General features: G+C 37.7%; 1 pseudogene; it reads right to left on the bottom strand.

Moving 5' to 3' along the window:
* Positions 1 to 14,503: 14,503 nt before the first annotated feature.
* On the bottom strand, positions 14,504 to 15,425 carry LOC133261587 (olfactory receptor 4C3D-like; annotated as a pseudogene).
* Between the last annotated feature and the right edge of the window lie 5,782 nt (positions 15,426 to 21,207).

Genomic DNA, 21,207 nt, shown 5'->3' with positions numbered 1-21,207 from the left:
GGGCTTCATTTTTTTTTTCTATTTAGATACGAGATGATCAGAATGCATCATCCCATGGAAACACAAAAACTGCAACTGTTTAAAGATTCATTCTTGATGCGAACAACCTAAAGACTGATTCTCTATTACTAAAATTTAAAGCAGGAACTAGGACAAGACAGGATAGAAATGGTAGGCACAAGCTATAGTCAAGTCTCATACTTCAGGTAGGCAACACACAAACCAGAGTTAATCCAGTTGCAGAGGTCCTCCCAAAGGAACAAAGGGGTCTGAGCCCCACATAGTACTTCTCAATTCAGGAGTCCTATACAGGGAAAATAACCCCCTTAATATACATGACTTTGAAATCAGTGAAGATTCTTTTGAGAGAGCCAAGGGCTATAGAAAATAGACTCCAGCCTTAAAGGTCACACACAAAAATCACACAGAGTCCAAGAGAAAATAGAAATCTGAAAGGAGCCTGTGTTAGACCAAGATGTGGATATTGGGCAGTGAGCATCCCTAAGAGGTAGGAGAAATTGAGTCATATAGGAACATAGATGTTGCTTGCTAATATTGTTTCCATTTCAAACATACCTTTTAAAATTATCTACTATTAAAAAAAAAAAATAAAGGGGTATATGTTCTTACTTAAAGTCAGACCAAACTGAAACTCTAGCTGTGGTTCAAATAATACAAATCTACATCCATATTTTCTCTCCTGTGTCATATTCTTATAAAATGATAATCATATTATTCATTATCAATTTTTTTTCATTTATTTCGATACTTGGTTCAATTCAGTTCAGTCGCTCAGTAGTGTCCAACTCTTTGCGACCCCATGAATCGCAGCACGCCAGGCCTCCCTGTCCATCACCAACTCCCGGAGTTCACTCAGACTTGTGTCCATCGAGTCAGTGATGCCATCCAGCCATCTCATCCTCTGTCATCCCCTTCTCGTCCTGTCCCCAATCCCTCTCAGCATCAAAGTCTTTTCCAATGAGTCAACTCTTCGCATGAAGTGGCCAAAGACTGGAGTTTCAGCTTCAGCATCATTCCCTCCAAAGAAATCCCAGGGCTGATCTCCTTCAGAATGGACTGGTTGGATCTCCTTGCAGTCCAAGGGATGCTCAAGAGTCTTCTCCAACACCACAGTTCCAAAGCATCAATTCTTCAGTGCTCAGCTTTCTTCACAGCCCAACTCTCACATCCATACATGACCACTGGAAAAACCATAGCCTTGACTAGACGGACCTTTGTTGGCAAAGTAATGTCTGTGTTTTTGAATATGCTTTCTAGGTTGGTCATAACTTTTCTTCCAAGGAGTAAACGTCTTGTAATTTCATGGCTGCAATCACCTCTGCAGTGGTTTTGGAGCCCCAAAAAATAAAGTCTGACATTGTTTCCACTGTTTCCCCATCTATTTCCCATGAAGTGATGGGACCAGATTCCATGATCTTTACTTGCTCACTATCTGTCTATAACCCCGTAGAATCTTATTTCCATACAAACAACAACAACAACAACAAAAACAAAAAAGACCTTGTTTCTCATGTTTAACTTTGCATGCATAGCTCCCATAACTCTCTGGCCTACTGTAGACAGAGAATACTATTTGGTCGATAAATTAAAAAGTCAAAATTTCCTAAAGTGAATTGATCATGAGGACCTTTTTTTTTTTTTTTTGCCAGGAACAAATGTTAACACTATGTGATAACAATGAGGGCAAAAAAAAAAAAAAAAAACACCCCTATGGAAACGGCACCTATTTAGTTCTTCAAGGTGTTCCCTTGTGTGTAAACACTGTATCAAACTCCTCAATGATTGAGTTGCTTGTTTATCCTCTAAATATCTTTCACCCAAGTGGCACTTCTTTTGAAATGCCACCATTTGAATTCCATTTCTTGAGCCTATTACATCCTACTTTTCTTGATGTCCATGAAAGGTAAAATGTCTTCAGAAAACAGATAATCAGATGACTTTCTCTGACACAAGAGCAATCAAGAGGCTGTAAGTAATCTAGGAAATGGAAATCAACAGAGAACTGAAGAGATGAAAGTGCCCTGACCCCAATTAAAAAAAAAAAAAGTTCACAATGTGAACAGAATTTAAAAGAATTCCTATTCTCGCTTAACTTTAATGAGTCACATTTTCGTCTTGTGTAAAATGGAGTAGAACTCTCACTACTAATACTTGTTCCTACAATAAGAGAGTTAAAGTATGCAAATAACCTGTCAAAATGAAACTTCCTTGATGGCACAGTGACTAAGAATCTGTCTGGCAATGCAGGGGACAGAAGTTTGATCCCTGGCTCAGGAAGATCCCACATTTCATGGGGCAAATAAGCCCATGTGTCACAACTACTGAAGCCCATCGACCCTAGCACCCACACACCTAAACTACTGAGCCTGCATTCTGCAACTATGGGCTTCAGCGCTTGCACCAAAGCCCATTCTCTGCAACAAGAGAAGTCGCCACAATGAGAAGTTCATGCATGAAGGCTAGAGAGTAGTCCCCTCTCACCACAGCTAGAGAAAAACCTGCACACAGGAACAAAGGCCCATCTCAGTCAAAAGTAAATTAATTAATTAATAAAAATAAGAATCTGTCAAAATGTTTGTCTCATAGTTGGGCTTCAGCAATAGTTATCTCACTTCCCTCACTTAATGCCTAATATTTTCAATGAATAAAAATTGCAGATTAGGCTAAAGTATCCTTATACTTTGGATAAGGTTGGTAGGTGCCCAATATTCTACTGGAGTAGAGCAGAAAAATAGCTACAGAAAGAATGAAGAGGCTAAGCAAAAGCAGAAATGATGCCCAGTTGAGGTCGTATGTGGTGGTGAATGGAAAGTCTGATACTGTAAAGAACAATATGCATAGGAACTGGAATGTTAGGTCCATGAAACAAGGCAAATTGGAAGTGGTCAAGCAGGAGATAGCAAGAGTGACATCAACATTTTAGGAATCAGTGGACTAAAACGGACAGGAAAGTGGGAATTTAATTCAGATGGCTATTGTATCTACTACTGTGGGCAAGAATCCCTTAAAAGGAATGGAGTAGCTCTCATAGTCAACAGTAGAGTCCAAAATACAGCACATGGTTGCAATCTCAAAATGAAGGAATAATCTCAGTTTGTTTCCAAGACAAAACATTCAATATCACCGTAATCCAAGTCTATACCCCAACCTTTAATGCTGAAGAAGCTGAAGTCGAATGATTCTATGAAGACCTACAAGACCTAATAGAACTAACACACACACACACACACACACACACACACACACACACACACACACACACAAAAGTCTTTTTCATTCTTAGGGGATTGGAATACAAAAGTCAGAAGCTAAGACATACCTGGAGTAACAGGCAAGTTTGTCTTTGGAATGCAAAATGAAGTAGAACAAAGATTAACAAGAGTTTTGTTTTGTTTTGTTTTTCAAGAGAATGCACTGGTCTTAGCAAACACACTCTTCCAATAACACAAGAGACTACTGTACACACAGACATCACCAGTGGTTAGTACCGAAATCATATTGATTTGCAGCTGAAGATGGAGAAACTCTATAGAGTCAGCAAAAATAAGATAAGGAGTTGACTGTGGCTCAGATCATCAGCTCCTTATTGCAAAATTTAGGCTCAAATAGAATAAAGTAGGGAAACCACTAGATCATTCAAGTATGGTCTAAATCAAATCCCTATGATTATACAGAGGAGGTGATGAATAGATTCAAGGGACTAGATCTAGTAGACAGGGTGCTTGAAGAACTATGGATGGCGGTTTGTAACACTGTACAGGAGGTGATGACCAAAACTATCCCCAAGAAAAAGAGATGCTAGAAGACAAAGTGCATGTCTGAGGAGGCTTTACAAAAAGTTGAGAAAAGAGTAGAAGTGAAAATAAAAAAATAAAGGGAAGGTTATATACAACTGAATGCAGAGTTCCAGAGAATAGCAAGGAGAGATAAGAAAGTCTTCTTAAGTGACCAATGAAAAGAAATAGGGGAAAACAATGGAATAGGAAAGACTAGAAATCTCTTTAAGAAAATCAGAGTTACCAAGGGAATATTTCGTACAAAGATAGGGACAATAAAGGATAAAAAAGGCAGGATGCTCAGAGCTGGTGCACTGGGATGACCCAGAGGGATGGTATGGGGAGGGAGGTGGGAGGAGGGTTTGGGATGGGGAACACATGTACACCCGTGGCGGATTCATGTCAATGTATGGCAAAACCAATACAATACTGTAAAGTAATTAGCCTCCAATTAAAATAAATAAATTTATATTTTTTAAAAAGTGAAAAAAAAAGAAACAGATCTAAAGTGGATTTTAAAAAGCCCAAAAGACTACATATTCTCTAGCAAGAAACATTTTATAAAGAAAATCCAGTCATCTTGACAATTAGACTATTAATTTTTGATAGCATATAATAATTTGAAAAATACTTAAAGATATAATTTTATTTAATGTAGAATAAACAAACCAACTAAAATTAAAACATTAGTGTGATTAACCACACACACACACACACACACACACACACACACAAAGGCAAGGATCTAACAGAAGTGGAAGAGTTTAAGAAAAGGTAGCAAGAATACACAGAAGAACTGCACAAAAAAACCTCTTACTAACCCAGTTAACCAGGCTTATGGGGTCACTCTCCTAGAACCAGACACCCTGGAGTGTGAAGTCAAATGGGCCTTAGGAAATATTACTAAAAACAAAGAGAGTAGAGGTGACGGAATTCCATTTGTGCTATTTCAAAGCTTAAAAGATGATTCTGTGAAAGTGATTTGCTGGCACTCCTTATGCCAGCAAATTTGGAAAACTCAGCAGTGCCATAGGACTGCAAAGGTCAGTTTTCATTCTGATTACAAAGAAAAGCAATGCCAAAGAGTGTTCAAATTACCATACAAATGCAATCATTTCACATGCCAGTAAGATTATGCCCAAAATCCATCAAGCTAGGCCTCAGCAGTTCATGAACTGAGAACTCCCAGGTATAAAAACTAGATTTAGAAAAGGCAGAGGAACCAGAGATCAAACTGTCAACATACACGGGATCATAGAAAAGTCAAGGGAAATTTAAAAAAAATCTATTTCTGCTTCATTGACTATGCTAAAGCCTTTGACTGTGTGGATCACAACAAACTGTGGAATATTCTTAAACAGATGGAAGATCTCTGTAAGAATATATACCTGATCATCTACTTGCCTCCTAAGAATCTTGTATGCAGGACAAGAAGCAACAGTTAAACCACACATGGAACAAAGGACTGGTTCAAAATTGGGAAAAGAGTACATCAAGCTGTGTATTGTCATCCTGTTATTTAACTTATGTGCAGAGTACATCAGGCAAAATTCTGGTCTGGGTGAATCACAAAATGGAATGAGGATTGCCAGAAATTCAACAATCTCAGACATGCAAATGATACCACTTTAATGGCAGAAAGTGAAGAGGATCTAAAGAACCAAGACATACAGATGCCTAACAAACACATGAAAAGATGCTCAACATCACTCATTATCAGAGAAATGCAAATCAAAACCACGATGAGGTACCATTTCACACCTGTCAGAATGGCTGCGATCCAAAAGTCTACTAGCAATAAATGCTGGAGAGGGTGTGAAGAAAAGGGAACCCTCCATTGTTGGTGGGAATGCAAACTAGTACATCACTATGGAGAACAGTGTGGAGATTCCTTAAAAAACTGGAAATAGAATTGCCTTATGACCCAGCAATCCAACTGCTGGGCATACACACTGAGGAAACCAGAACTGAAAGAGACACGTGTACCCCAATGTTCATCACAGCACTGTTTATAATAGCCAGGACATGGAAGCAACCTAGATGCCCATCAGCAGATGAATGGATAAGAAAGCCGTGGTACATATACACAATGGAGTATTACTCAGCCATAAAAAGAATACATTTGAATCAGTTCTAATGAGGTGGATGAAACTGGAGCCTATTATACAGAGTGAAGAAAGCCAGAAAGAAAAACACCAATACAGTATACTAACACATATTATGGAATTTAGAAAGATGGCAACAATAACCCTGTATGTGAGACAGCAAAAGAGATGCAGATGCATAGAACAGTCTTTTGGACTCTGTGGGAGAGGGAGAGGGTGGGATGATTTGGGATAATGGCATTGAAACATGTATAATATCATATATGAAACGAGTCGCCAGTCCAGGTTCGATGCATGATACTGGATTCTTGGGGCTGGTGCACTGGGATGACCCAGAGGGATGGTACGGGGAGGGAGGAGGGAGGAGGGAGGAGGGTTCAGGATGGAACCTGTGTTACACGTGTTCAGAGGAACACGTGTATACCTGTGGCAGATTCATGTTGATATATGGAAAAACCAATACAATATTGTAAAGTTAAAAAATTTTAAAAAAGACAAAAAAATAAATAAAAAGAACCTCTTGATGAAGGTGAAAGAGGAGAGTGAAAAAGCTGGCTTGAAACTGAACATTCTAAAAATGAAGATCATGGCATTTATTCCTATCACTTCATGGCAACTAGATGGGGGAAATATGCAAACTTTCAGATTTCATTTTCTTGGGCTTCAAAATTGATACAGATGGTGACTGCAGCCAGCAAAATAAAAGACCCTTGCTCCTTGGGAGAATAGCTATATCAAAACTAGACAGTGTTTTAAAAAGCAGAGACATCACTTTGCCAACAAAATTCCATATAGTCAAATCTATGATTTTTTCCAGTAGTCTTGTCTGGGTGTGAGAGCTGGACCATAAAGAAGGCTGAGTGCCAAAGAACTGATGCTTTCAAACTGTGGTGCTGGAGAAGACTCTTGAGAGTCCCTTGCACTGCAAGGAGATCAAACCAGTCAGTCCTAAAGGAAATCAACCCTGAATAGTCACTGAAAGGACTGATGCTGAAGCTGAAGCTCCATTTAATCCAGGTCTTCCCCTTGAAGAATTCTTTACCAGCTGAGACACAAGAGAAGCCCAAGAATACTGGCATGTGTAGCCTTTCCCTTTTCCAGCAGATCTTCCCAATTCAGGAATTGAACTGGGGTCTTCTGCATTGCAGGAAGGTTCTTTACCAATTGAGCTGTCAGGGAAGCCCATACTTTGGCCACCGGATGCAAGGAGCTAACTCACTAGAAAAGCCCCTGATCCTGGGAAACACTGAGGGCAGGAGGAGAAGGGGGCAACAGAGGATGAGATTGTTGGATGGCATCACTAACTCAGTGGACATGAATTTGAGCAAACTCAGGGAGATAGTAATGGACAGAGAAGCCAGGTGTGCTTCATTTCACAGGGTCACAAAGAGTCAGACATGATTTAAAGAACAACAGCAACAATGCTTATACAACAGATCCACATATTGTATCTCATTGATTCTCATGAAAACATGATTTAATACTATATTTTTTGTTTGTTTAGTTGTTTGTTTTTAATGAATATGAAGTAGTCACATGGCAGTTGGTCCTCAGAAGAGATTCTTCATGAATGCAAAGGAACATCTAAACAAGCTTTAAACTTACTCATGATCAAGCAAAATATCATACAGTTTACCCTTTTAACTTCAGTTCTGACACCTTCCAAGTTTTATGTTGACAATTTATAATTTGTGCCTCAATAATCTTCTAAGCCATCCACTGAGCCCCTGGTATAGCTCCTAAGACACAATCATTGCCTAGACTCCCTCTTCAAATTCTAAGTTTAGTCTTAGATTAGACACTACATTCACTTAAGACTTTTCCCATCCTTAAAACTGCATTCCAACTCAGCTATTTAAAATACTAAAACCTGATGCTGTTAAAGTGCTGCACTCAATATGCCAGCACATTTGGAAAACTCAGCAGTAGTCACAGGACTGGAAAAAGTCGGTTTTCATTCCAATCCCAAAGAAGGGAACTGCCAAAGAATGTTCAAACTACTGTACAATTGTGTTCATTTCACATATTAGTAAAGTTCATATTAAGAGCTGGTTGTCCAGTAGTGTCTGACTCTTTGCAACCCCATGAACTAGAGCCTACCGTGCTCCTCTGTTCATGAAATTATACAGGCAAGAATATTGGCATGGGTTCCCATTCCCTTCTCCAGGGGATCTTCCAACCCTGGGATTAAACCCAGGTCTCCAGCATTGGCAGAAGGATTCTTTACATCTCAGCTACTAGGAAAGTCTATGCTAACAAGGTACTGATCAAAATACTTCCAGCTAGGCTTCAACAATTTGTGAACTCAGAACTTCCAGGCATTCAAGCTGAATTTAGAAAAGGCAGAGGAATCAGAGATCAAATCGACAACATCAGTTGAATCATAGAAAAAGTAAGCAAAAAATTGAAAAAATAAATCTACTTATGTTTCATTGACTATTCTAAATACATGATTGTGTGGATCACAACAAACTGGTAAATTCTGAAAGAAATGAGAATCCCAGAGTACTTTACCTATCTCCTGAGAAATCTGTACACAGGTCAAGAAGCAACAGTTACAACTGGAGATGGTTCTAAAGTGGGAAAAGAGCCATTCAAGGTTGTATATTGTCGTGCTGCTTATTGAACTTCTGTGCAGAGTACATTATATGAAATGCTGGGATGGATGAATCACAAGCTGGAATCAAGATTTTCAGGGGAGATACCAACAACCACAGATCTGCAGATAATACCACTCTAATGGCAGAAAGTGAAAAGGAACTAAAGAGCCTCTTTAAGAGGGTGAAAGGAAAGAGTGGAAAAAGCTGGCTTAACATTAAACATTCAAAAGAGTAAGAGCATAGCCTCTGGTCCCATTACTTCATGGCAAATACATGGGGAAAATGTGGAAATGGTCAGAGTTTATTTTCTTGGGTTTCAAAATCACTGTAGCAGTGGTGTTGTGCAGCCATAATGACTGATAATGGTGATTGCAGCCATGAAATTAAAAGACGCTTGCTCCTTGGAAGAAAAGCTATGACAAATCTAGACAGTGTATTAAAAATCAGAGACATCACATTGCTGACAAAGGTCCATATAGTGAAAACTATGTTTTTTCCAGCAGTCACGTATGGATGTGAGATTTCAACCATATAGAAGGCTGAGTGCTGAAGAATTGACACTTTTTAACTGTAGTGTTGGAGAAAACTCTTGAGAGTCCTTTGGACTGCAAAGACATCAAACCAGTCAGTCCTAAAGGGGGAAATCAATCTTGAATATTCATTGGAAGGATTGATGATGAAGCTGAAGCCCCAATAATTTGGCCATCTGATGTGAAAAGCCAACTCATTAGAAAAGACTCTGATATCGCGAAAGTTTGAGGGAAGGAGGAGACAGGGACGACAGAGGATGAGATGGTAGGATGGTATCACTGACTCAATGTACATGAGTTTGAACAAACTCTGGGAGATAGTGAAGGACAGAGAAATCTGTCATGCTGCAGCACATGGGGTCACAAAGAATCAGACATAACTTAGGAACAACATCTGAATTACTCTCATCTATTAGTCACAAGACAGAATGAATTAAGTGCTAATTATATCATTTTCTAGGCTTAGATATTGTGAGAAAAGTTCTGTTTCTAATAAATGGGAGACAACCCTGCATAACTCTGTAAACACAAGCACCCCTGTACCATGCTCAGACATTACTAAATGTCCAGATTATTGATAGTTTCAGTTAATCACTATATTTGAGAAAGTGACATTCATTGAGAAGGAATATGTGTTGGAGTGCTCTAGCCAGAGAATCTTAGACTCATAAAGACATTAATAATATAGTATAAGGTATTCTACATTACCTTATTGCATTATATCTTTGTGCATTTTTCACCTGCATAAAAGAGCACTGCAGGTTTCCCCAATTTTCAGAAAGTTCACCTTAGACAATTGGTTTTTACAAAGACCAACATTTGTACTTGTTTTCACTAATGGAAATAAATCTAAAGGGGATTTTTATTTTATAAAAAGAAATCCATTATCGTACTAAAATTGGTGTGTTTCTACAATATTTTTTCATCTTTTATTGAAGTATAGTTAATTTACAATGCTATATTACTTTCAGGTGTACACTAAAGTGGTAATGTGGTTCATATATATATATTTTTATATATATATATATGAATATATATATATAGAATCTGAGAAAGAACACGTATGTGTGTGATTGAGTATGTGTGTTCTTTATTGGATCATTTTCCATTATAAGTTACCATTACTATAGCGATGCTGGTTGTTTGTAAAAGTAATGGGGCATACCTTGAACTTTCACAAAAAGAAAAAGAAAAGAAAAAAACAAAACAAAACAGAAAGTTGTACTGCTGAAGTATATAATGCTACATGTGAGAGAAGCCTGAAACAAGTTGGACACCATTTTCTAGAAGGACAAAGTGAATCATTAATACTGCAGTCAATTTTCTTATCTATAGATCCAAGTATGCTATAGACAATCATGTTTCATTTGTAAGAAACTAAGACTGAGTTTTTATGTCCTAGATTGGAAGTTTGTATAGAAGCTGTTGGCTTCCCAGTGGCCCAGTGGTAAAGAATCCTCCTGCCAAGCCAAAGATGTGGGTTCAGTCCCTGGGTTGGGAAGATCCCCTGAAGAAGGATATGGCAACCCACTCCAGTATTCTAGCCTGGGAAACCCCATGGACAGAGGAGCCTGGTGGGCTGCAGTCCACAGGGCCACAAAGAGTCAGACATGACTCAGGGACCAAACAGCAGCAGCCAAGGAAGTTGAATTCCAGTGTAATAGCTCCTGACCCACTTTATGGAGGAAAAACATGTGATGTGAGGCAAGTAAATTACTAAATCTCTCATCTTCAATTTGCTCCCTTGTTAAATGGAGATAATGATAATAATAACTATAATGATAATGGAACCACTAGTTTAGTACATGTATAAGTCAACTGAAGTGAATGTGCCTGATAGATAAGAGGTTCTTTCATGTAAATATGTGTATCAGACCTAAAAGAGCTACAACTTTGGAACTAAACCATAAACTTTGGTCTTGATATTAGTGAAAGATGCTTAACCTTTTTAAAAATGGTTCTTCAAGTCTTGATCTGGAAAATGGAAATATTTTCTTTATATTCAAGAAAATCTGTGAACCATAGGCTTATTGAAGAAAATAGAGTAAATTAAGAGTAACTTCAAAATTTCTTCTGCACTTTTTGTTTTAATAATTTAGGACTATGAATTATTATTTTCTTCCTTTTGTGGTTGTCACTCATTTTGCTTTGGGTAAATTCATTGTGCAAATAAAAATTCAGGTGTTATTCCTTCTCTCAACTGTCTCTCCACTGTGTACCTACCTAAGAATTTCTATCCTTTGTTTTTGTTACCACAGGCTAAGCAAAAATAGGAGTTCTGCCATCATAGTGCTATGACAATGTGCATTTCATCCAAAGACATATATGAAGAACTTGGTAAAGTACCAGTGAGGCTCTGGAAAAACACATATTCTACAGTCACCAAACTGGGTGTTTATAGCTATTCTTTCCATTGCCAATTCTGAAGGTATGAACATGAACGCTGAAACACTGGGAAAGTACATTAAAGATATCAATATTAAATAAACAGCAATTGCTATTTTCTGGGTCTTTTTTCTTTATTGTTTTTGTTAGTGACATGGAAATTTTCTTAGATGGCATTCAAACTTTACAACAGGTATAACCCTTCCTAAGTATTTAACTCATCACTTTCTAGGCACTATGAACAGCCTAAGTTACTCTCCTTGTCAACAAAACTTTCACTGCATTTTTCACCTCTGCATTTCTAACTGTGTAAATGATAGGATTTAACATAGGAGTGAGAATTGCAAAGAACACAGACACCCACTTGTCCACAGGGTAAGTGGTCACAGGATGCATGTAGGTGAATGTACAAGGGGCGAAAGAGAGCACCACTACTGTAAAGTGGGAGCCACATGTAGAGAGGGCCTTGAGCCTTCCTTCAGAGCCATGGGATTTCAGGGAGCTCAGGATGACTGTGTAGGAGATGAGGAGCAGGAAAAAATGAGCAAGCACATGGCCCCAGTGTTAGCTGCTACCATGATTCCAAGCATGTAGGTGTGGCTGACGGATAGTTTTAACAGTGAGAAGAAATTACACATAAAGTGGTCAATAAGATTTGAGGCACATAAGGTCAAGTCCATGGTGAAAAGAACCTGCATGGTGGCATGCAGGATACCCCCAGTCCAGGCCACCACCACCAGGAGCTGGCAGACCCACTGTCGAATAGTGGTTGTGTAGTGCAGAGGCTTGCAGATGGCCATGTAGCAGTCATAGGACATGACAGTGAGGATGATGGGTCTCTGATGCTCTCAGGAAGTGCTCCATAAAGAGCTGAGTCAGGCAGCCATCCCAGGAGATGGTTCTCCTCCAGTGCAGCAGGTCATAAGGGTGGTGTCATCTACATGTCTAATGTTTATGATATTTCTCCCAGAAATCTTGATTCCAGCTTGTGCTTCATCCAGCTCAGCATTTGGCATGATGTACTCTGCATATGAGTTAAATAAGCAGGGTGATAATATACAGCCTTGACCTACTTCTTTCCCAATTTGGAACCAGTTCTTTGTTCCATTTCCAATTCTAACTGTTGCTTCTTACCTGCATACAGATTTCTCAGGATGCAGGTAAGGTGGTTTGGTGTTTCTATTTCTTTAAGAATTTTCCAGTTTACTGTGATACACACAGTCAAAGGCTTTAGTGTAGTCAATGAAGCAAGAGTAGATGTTTTTCTGAAATTCTTTGGAAACTAACCATATGCTTTTTTTGTTGCAATTTATAAAAGTGTTTACTCTTCTTGTTTCAAATGGTTCCTCAAATCTTGCTATGAAGATGAAAACATTTCTATTATATTCATGAAAAATGTGAACCATGAGGATATTTAAGAAAATAAAAGACAATTAAGGTTAATTTAAAAATCCCCGTATAATGTTTGTGCCAAAAAAAAAATAATAATTGTAGATAGATTGTGAATTATTCATTCCTCCTACTGTGAGTGTCTCTCTTTTGATTTTGATGATTTCATAGTGCAGAAAAAAATTCATCTGTGATTTCCTTATTCAATTGCCCCTTCCCTTGGTATTTATCAAACAATTTTTATCCCTTATTTGTTTTACCACAAGCTAAACAAAACTAGAAAAAGTTCAGAGATCAATGGTCTATAGAAAAGTCAATTTTATCCAAGTAAGATATATGGAAAATTCAGTAAAGTAGTAGTAACAGTGGAGAATAATAAACTCTACAAACATAAAACTAGTGGTTTACATTTTCTTTATTATTTATCTTGTGGCTACGAACATTAATATTGAAGTCTATGTGTGTGTGTGTGTTAGTCTCTAGAAACTATATTAAAATTTACAAAAATGCCTAAGATATGTCTGCTGTTGCTGCTAAGTCAAGTCAGTCGTGTCTGATTCTGTGCAACCCCATAGACGCCAGCCCACCAGGCTCCTCCGTCCCAGGGATTCTCCAGGCAAGAACACTGGAGTGGGTTACCATTTCCTTCTCCAATGCATGAAAGTGAAAAGGGAAAGTGAAGTCACCCAGTCGTGTCCGACTCTTAGCGATCCCATGGACTGCAGCCTACCAGGCTCCTCCTTCCACGGGAGTTTCCAGGCAAGAGTACTGGAGTGGGTCGCCAGTGCCTTCTCCAAAGATATGTCTCAGTTCAGTTCAGTCTCTCAGTCGTGTCCGACTCTTTGCGACCCCATGAATCGCAGCACACCAGGCCTCCCTGGCCATCACCAACTCCCAGAGTTCATTCAGACTCACATCCATCGACTCAGTGATGCCATCCAGCCATCTCGTCCTCTGTCGTCCCCTTCTCTTCCTGCCCCCAATCCCTCCCAGCATCAGAGTCTTTTTGCATGAGGTGGCCAAAGTACTGGAATTTCAGCTTTAGCATCGTTCATTCCAAAGAACACCCAGGGCTGATCTCCTTCAGAATGGACTGGTTGGATCTCCTTGCAGTCCAAGGGACTCTCAAGAGTCTTCTCCAACACCACAGTTCAAAGGCATTAATTCTTTGGCGCTCAGCTTTCTTCACAGTCCAACTCTCACATCCATACATGACCACTGGAAAAGCAAAGCCTTGACTAGATGGACCTTTGTTGGCAAAGTAATGTCTCTGCTTTTCAATATGCTATCTAGGTTGGTCATAACTTTTCTTCCAAGGAGTAAACGTCTTAATTTTATGGCTGCAGTCACCATCTGCAGTGATTTTGGAACCCATAAAAAAATAAAGTCTGACTCTGTTTCCACTGTTTCCCCATCTATTTCCCGTGAAGTGATGGGACCAGATGTCATGATCTTTGTTTTCTGAATGTTGAGTTTTAAGCCAACTTTTTCACTCTTCTCTTTCATTTTCATCAAGAGGCCTTTTAGTTCCTCTTCACTTCCTGCATCTAGACAATACTAAATTATCAACAAATGTTAGTTTCAGAGCCTTTTTTTCTGTCAGTGTTCTGCAAAGTATTTTAGTTTCTATCACAATTTACAATAGGTTCAAGGATATCAATGCATATAAATCATCCTCTAATTGGCATCATGAACAGCTACATTACTGTCCTCTTCAACAAACTCCTCACAGCATTTTTCACCTCTGTTTCTCACTGTGTAAATGATAGGATTTAACGTGGGAGTGAGGATTGCAAAGAACACACTCACCAACTTGTCTTCAGGGTAACTGATCACTGGACGGGTATAGGTGAAAATACAAGGGATAAAATAGAGCACCACTACTGTAAAGTGGGAGCCACATGGGAGGGCCTTGTGCCATCCTTCAGATCCTTGGGATTTCAGGGAGCTCAGGATGACTATGTAGGAGATGAGCAGCATTAAAAACATAAGTAAGCACATGCCCCCACTGTTAGTGGCCACCACCATTCCCAGCCTGTAAGTGTTGCTGCAGGCAATTTCCAACAGTGAAAAGAAATCACATATGAAGTGATTAATGATATTGGGTCCACAGAAGGTCAAGTCCACAGTGAATAACATCTGCACGGTGGCATGCAGGATCCCCCCAGTCCAGGCCACCACCACCAGGAGCTGGCAGAGCCTCTATCTCATGATGGCCGTGTAGTGCAGAGGCTTGCAGATGTCCATGTAGCGGTCAGAGGCCATGGACATGATGAGGATGATGACCTCTGATGCTGCCAGAAAGTGCTCCAGAAAGGGTTGAGTCAGGCATCCAGCCCAGGAGATGGTTCTCCTCTGGTACAGCAGGTCAATGATCATTTTGGGGGTGGTGACAGAGCTGAAGATGCCATCTATGAAGGACAAGTGAGTGAGAAAGAAGTACACGGGGACAGAAAGTGTGGGGCTGAGGGAGATGGTGATGACAATGAACAGATTGGTGAGCACAGTGAACAGGAAAATGAACAAAAAGACAACAAAGAGTATTTTCTGCAAGGGTGGATTCTATGTGAGTCCCAAGAGAACAAATTCAGTCACATTGTTGGGAGCCATGAGATTCATTTATGAACTCCCACCTTCCTGGGGCCTGAATTGCCTACAAAGATATAAAGAATGATACTTGTTAATTAGGAAAGAGTTGTCTGAATGTCTTAGAACAAAAACAGAGCAGTTGCGGTGAATGTGGAGCATGTCCTTGATACTTCTGCCCCGTAGTTGCTTTAATGTTATTATTTTTTTAATTCTTCCTCCATGATGCTTTTTACCTCTTCAGACATCTAGTCTCTCTCGCCTGTAAACACCTATCAATCAACTTTTAATTTACTGAGAAAACATTGGGCTATGGGATCTGGATTCTTCTCCTGGCTCCAATTCCACATGAGTCTGACAAGTCATCTTAGTGCTCCATACTTCTGAGCCTTCCTTTTAGTCAATTTACAAATTGCAATTCTCAGATTCATCCTGTAAGCCTACAGTTACCCCTCAGATGTAAGAGTTACTCCCTCTTCCATTAGAATTTGCATCTGAACTCTCAGCTCTTACTGTGGAAAGACATCATCAATAAATATCTGTCATAAGCAGGCATGTTAAAGATTTTATATATATATATATATATATGTGTGTGTGTGTGTGTGTGTGTGTGTGTGTGTATACATATATAAAAGTCTTTGGCAACACATCCTCTCTGGTACCTATCAGAACACATATAGCATTCAACTGTGTTTCCTCACTTATCATAGTACCTGGCATAATATCTGTAATGCATGAAACCTATTAGATGATGATTAAATTCTTGGTGAATTGCCATTTCCATGGATAAGTATACAACTGCTTGTCCTACCCATAAACTTGGGAGAAATTTAAGTGTTCTCATTCTCCTGCTCTGTTTATCATTACTTGATGAGAAACAAGCTTTTGAAAGGAAGCTGCATTCCAATTTAGTAATTTCTGATACTCTTTCTGGGGTGAATGTGAAAATATTCTTGCCTCTAAGAAAGAGAATTTTACTGAGTCATTTTACTTTCAAGATGATTATGGCATTTATTAATTGATTTTTTTATTCTTTAAAACTTTGATTCACATACAATTTAACATTTTTATATTGTTGTAAAAATATAAAGTAAAGTACAGATTCAGTAGACATGGATAAAAAAACTCTTTCATAGGTGTTCAATACATAAGGATCTGTTAGGGAAAAGAAATCCTTATTTTCAAAGTTTTAAAATGAAAATTTCAATGTGGAGAACTAACTGAAATAACTTGCCAGGTAAGATAAAGAGATAGATAATGCACTATACATATATACACAGACTAACACAAGTATATCAAATCTGTTGCATACTGGTAAATACTTATTCCAAGTTAATTCATTCAACAAATACCCTCTGAGCCACTAGGGAAGTCCCCAACAATATTTATTGGATACTTAATCTGTATTTTAATGTATGTATGTTTACACAGAGTGATAAAAAGAATCCATGTTAATTGCTCTTAACGCCTGATATTTTATTACCAAACAACAGCAGCTCATCCCACCATGATAGGAATGCTTTTCCCACTCCTTTATGTTTTTGCCAAATACATTCCTATGCCTTCCTCTCCAGTCTTTCCATACTAGCTATCATTCCTGTTTCCAGGATACTGCATTACTAATAGAATGAAAAATTGGGGATATACATTTCCCAAAAAAAGAGAAGAGAAACCATAAACATAATACAATGTATTCTGGAAAAAAAATTATTTCCCTTTCAAGGATAAAGAATTTTGTTTTTAAATTATACAAAATAAAAATTTTATACTTATGTGGAAACAAACTGCTGCAGCTTCATTATATTCTCTTATTTTGAATTGGGATCCCAGAAATGATCAGAAAAGATAATAGTGTATCAATACATAGAGCAGAATTAGACATAGTTATGTCTAATTAAGTGTTTTAGAAATAACTCTGAAGAAATAGAAATTACTTTTTCATTTTTCTTTGGCTCCACAATATTCTTCCTAGGAATAAATTCTAAAGGAAAATATTTTAGAAATGGAAAATTCATTATTTACAACTGTTAAGAGCTGTGAAAAATTTAGCTGTATTAATGAAATGATTATTTTTGGGTGTTTTAAAAAGTTGTGCAACATCTTAGGAAAATTCTAATGTTGTATAATTAAGTGGGAAAATTTTGGATGCAAAGTTGAAATACAAAATTATTCTAAATAATTATTTTTTTTAACTAATATAAATATGTATCACTGAGAAAAATACACACTTTTACTTCTAAGTTGGTAGCATTGTAGTTGAGTCTAACATTCTGGATGCTTACTGAAGAAAGGATTTAAATCTCATATCAGTGAGGATGAGGGATGATTATATAATTTGTAAGATCATTTAAACTTGAGGGTCTATGATTACATGATTTCATTAAAAAAAAAAAAATCTCACCTATGAACGTGTCTGACATAGGTCCATGACCAGGGCTTCAGGCAACTGTTAGTTCACCAAAAATGAGATAAGTTGTAAAGTTAAAAATGTCAACTAGCTCAGCTACAGAAAGTGTCTTTATTGATTTATAAACAGTATCTTTGCATAAGATCTTCCTCTTGAGTCTTAAAGGTGTCATACACATCCTGTTTGTAGGCAAAATTTAACTCCTTTTCCTATTTGGAACCAGTCTGTTGCTTCCTGACCTGCATACAAATTCTTATTTCCCTAGGCAGTTCTCACTTGGGAAACAATGAAGCTCATTGAAAGAATTACACAAAGAAAACCATGTCTTTTGTTGAAACTACCCTTGGGGTCCAATTAGCCACAGTTAAGAAACTACAAACTACCTTATTTCAAGTGAGAATAGTGGCTAATCCCATAGGGCAAGGATGGGAAGATATGGGAGAATGGCATTGAAACATGTAAATTATCATATGTGAAATGAATCGCCAGACTAGGTTCGATGTATGAGACAGGGTTCTTGGGGCTGGTACACTGGGATGATGACCCAGAGGGATGGGATGAGGAGGGAGGTGGGAGGGGGTTCAGGATGGGGAACACATGTACACCCGTGGCGGATTCATACTGATGTATGGCAAAACCAATACAATATTTTAAAGTAAAAAATAATAATAATAAAGAATAAAAAAGTTTTAAAAAGATAAATGGATAGAGCTTAGTTTTTAGTTACACAAAATAACCACAACATTGTAAGTCAACTATACTCCAATAAAAATTGATTTCAAAACTGGAAATTGCAGTTATGAGGAAACAAAGTGCAACAGCTTTATTGCATTTTCTTATTCTGATATATGATATACCAACAGATCAGACAAGGGTATGGTGTACATAAGGTAAGAGTTGGACATAAGTTATGTAATAACATTATTTTAGAAATAACTGAAGAAATAGAAATTCCTCTTTTCACTTTTCTTTGGTTCCATACTACTGTTTCTAGAAATAAGCTCTAATGGAAAATATTTTTAAAGGAGAAAAATTGTTATTTACAAATATGTCCAACATAATTATTAAGAGCTGTGGAAAATTTAGAAACAATATGGAATGTTGAACACTAAAGAAATTTATCATTGGAATACAGGCATCTCCTTAAGTAATGTGTAATTTTTAACAGAGATATTTTTAACAATTGTGCAATATCAAAGAACCTTCTTAGGCTGTAATATAAATTGTAGCAAATTTGGATGAAACTTTGAATTCTTTAATTATTATGATATAATTCTAACTAATATTATTTTTCTTCTCAGTAATTTAAATATATATCAAAAAGGAAAAAAAGTCTCCAAAATATTTCTACTTCTAAATTGATGATATTTACTTGAATCCATCTTTCTTAAATGTTATATATGCTGAAAAAGATACAAATTAATATAGGAAAGATAAGGATGAAGGATGATGTTATGACTTGTAAGATCCATTGAAAGCTGAGAGTCTATGATTATATGATTTCAATCTCACCTATGACATGCCTGACATAGGTCCATGGCCAAGGCCCCAGGCAGCCGTTAGTTTACCAAGAAAGAGGCAACAATGTAAGATTTAGACCTGCCATCTAGCTCAGTTACAGTGAATGTCTTTGTTGACTTTTAAGTGGTACCTTTGGAGGAACCTTAAAATAACCACATGTCCTGTTTGTTGGCACATTCTCTAAAGCGTCTCAGTTGCGGCTAATAAAACCTCAGGGGTATTTCACCACATTAGCAGACTTTGCCAGCAAATCAGTTGTTTCCTGAAATTACCTGAACAGCAGAGGAGAACTTTCTCTGTCATGCATCTTTAATTTTGACTTCCTTCTTGAGTTTACATGAAGACCAACACTATGAAAAGAGGGAGAAAAAAAAATAAAGAAATATTGATTTTTTATGAATTTAGGTATTTGAAAATACATGAATTTATTATGATGTCTGAGTATTTAGTATTGTGCAAACTAAATATTTAGGTGGATAACGAATTGATATTTAAACTTTATTATAGTTATTTGTGGTTTAACTTACATATGCAAACCATGATTTTAACATATTACTTTCATAAACATTAAGTGGTAACTATGAGTCTTATTATAATAATGGCACTTCAAACAAGATGAAATTCACAGTACTTCTTAAAGTAGTTGTTTATTATGAAAGTTCTAGAATTAGATAAACATGATAATTATGAAAGCAATTACATTATTTGCCTGTACATAGAGATGGTAAATGCACTTAGTTCAGCCACTTTCATTGAATAATATTCATATGGAATTTTAAAAAAGACAATATTATTCACAATTTATAACAAGAAAATTTAAAAAAATGGAATCAGAATGTCATTTGCTAAGGAGAAGAAGCCAGGCCACTATATCCTAGGCCAGGAACTGATCTTTAAGTTATTGTTTTGCAACTAAAGAAGAATGACACATATATTGTCACCAACTGTAAAGACCATTACAATTATCTACTAAAATAAATAAATATAAATATTGAAAGTATTTGATAAATAAATGTAATTCAATTCAACTCAGAAATATTCCTATATAGAACCACACTCACACACCATGTTCAGATAGTCTGAATTAAAAATTAAAATTATGAAAGTGAAAGAGGAGAGTGAAAAAATTGGCCTAAAGCTCAACATTCAGAAAATGAAGATCATGGCATCTGGTCCCATCACTTCTTGGGAAATACATGGGGAAACAGTGTCAGACTTTAGTTTTTTGGACTCCAAAATCACTGCAGATGGTTACTGCAGCCATGAAATTAAATGATGCTTACTCCTTGGAAGGAAAGTTATGACCAACATAGATAGCATATTGAAAAGCAGAGACATTACTTTGCTGACAAAGGTTCGTGTAGTCAAGACTATGGTTTTTCCAGTGGTCATGTATGGATGTGAGAGTTGGACTGTGAAGAAAGCTGAGCGCTGAAGAACTGATGTTTTTGAACTGTGGTGTTGGAGAAGACCATTGAGAGTCCCTTGGACTGCAAGGAGATCCAACCAGTCCATTCTTAAGGAGATCAGCCCTGGGATTTCTTTGGAAGGAATGATGCTAAAGCTGAAACTCCAGTACTTTGGTCACCTCATGCGAAATGTTGACTCATTGGAAATGACTCTGATGCTGGGAGGGATTGGGGGCAGGAGGAAAAGGAGATGACAGAGGATGAGAAGGTTGTATGGCATCACTGACTCGATGGACGTGAGTCTGAGTGAACTCCGGCAGTTGGTGGTGTACAGGGAGGCCTGGCATGCTGCGATTCATGGGGTTGCAAAGAGTCGGTCATGACTGAGTGACTGGACTGAACTGAACTGAAGGCTTCCCAGGTGTCTCAGTCATAAAGAATCTTCCTTCAATGCAGGAACTGCAGGAGACAGCAGAGC

The sequence above is a fragment of the Bos javanicus genome, chromosome 15 (genome assembly GCF_032452875.1).
Source record: "Bos javanicus breed banteng chromosome 15, ARS-OSU_banteng_1.0, whole genome shotgun sequence".
NCBI lineage: Eukaryota > Metazoa > Chordata > Mammalia > Artiodactyla > Bovidae > Bos > Bos javanicus.
The sequence above is the reverse complement of the archived record's forward strand: the minus strand, read 5'-3'. Positions and strand labels throughout refer to the sequence as shown.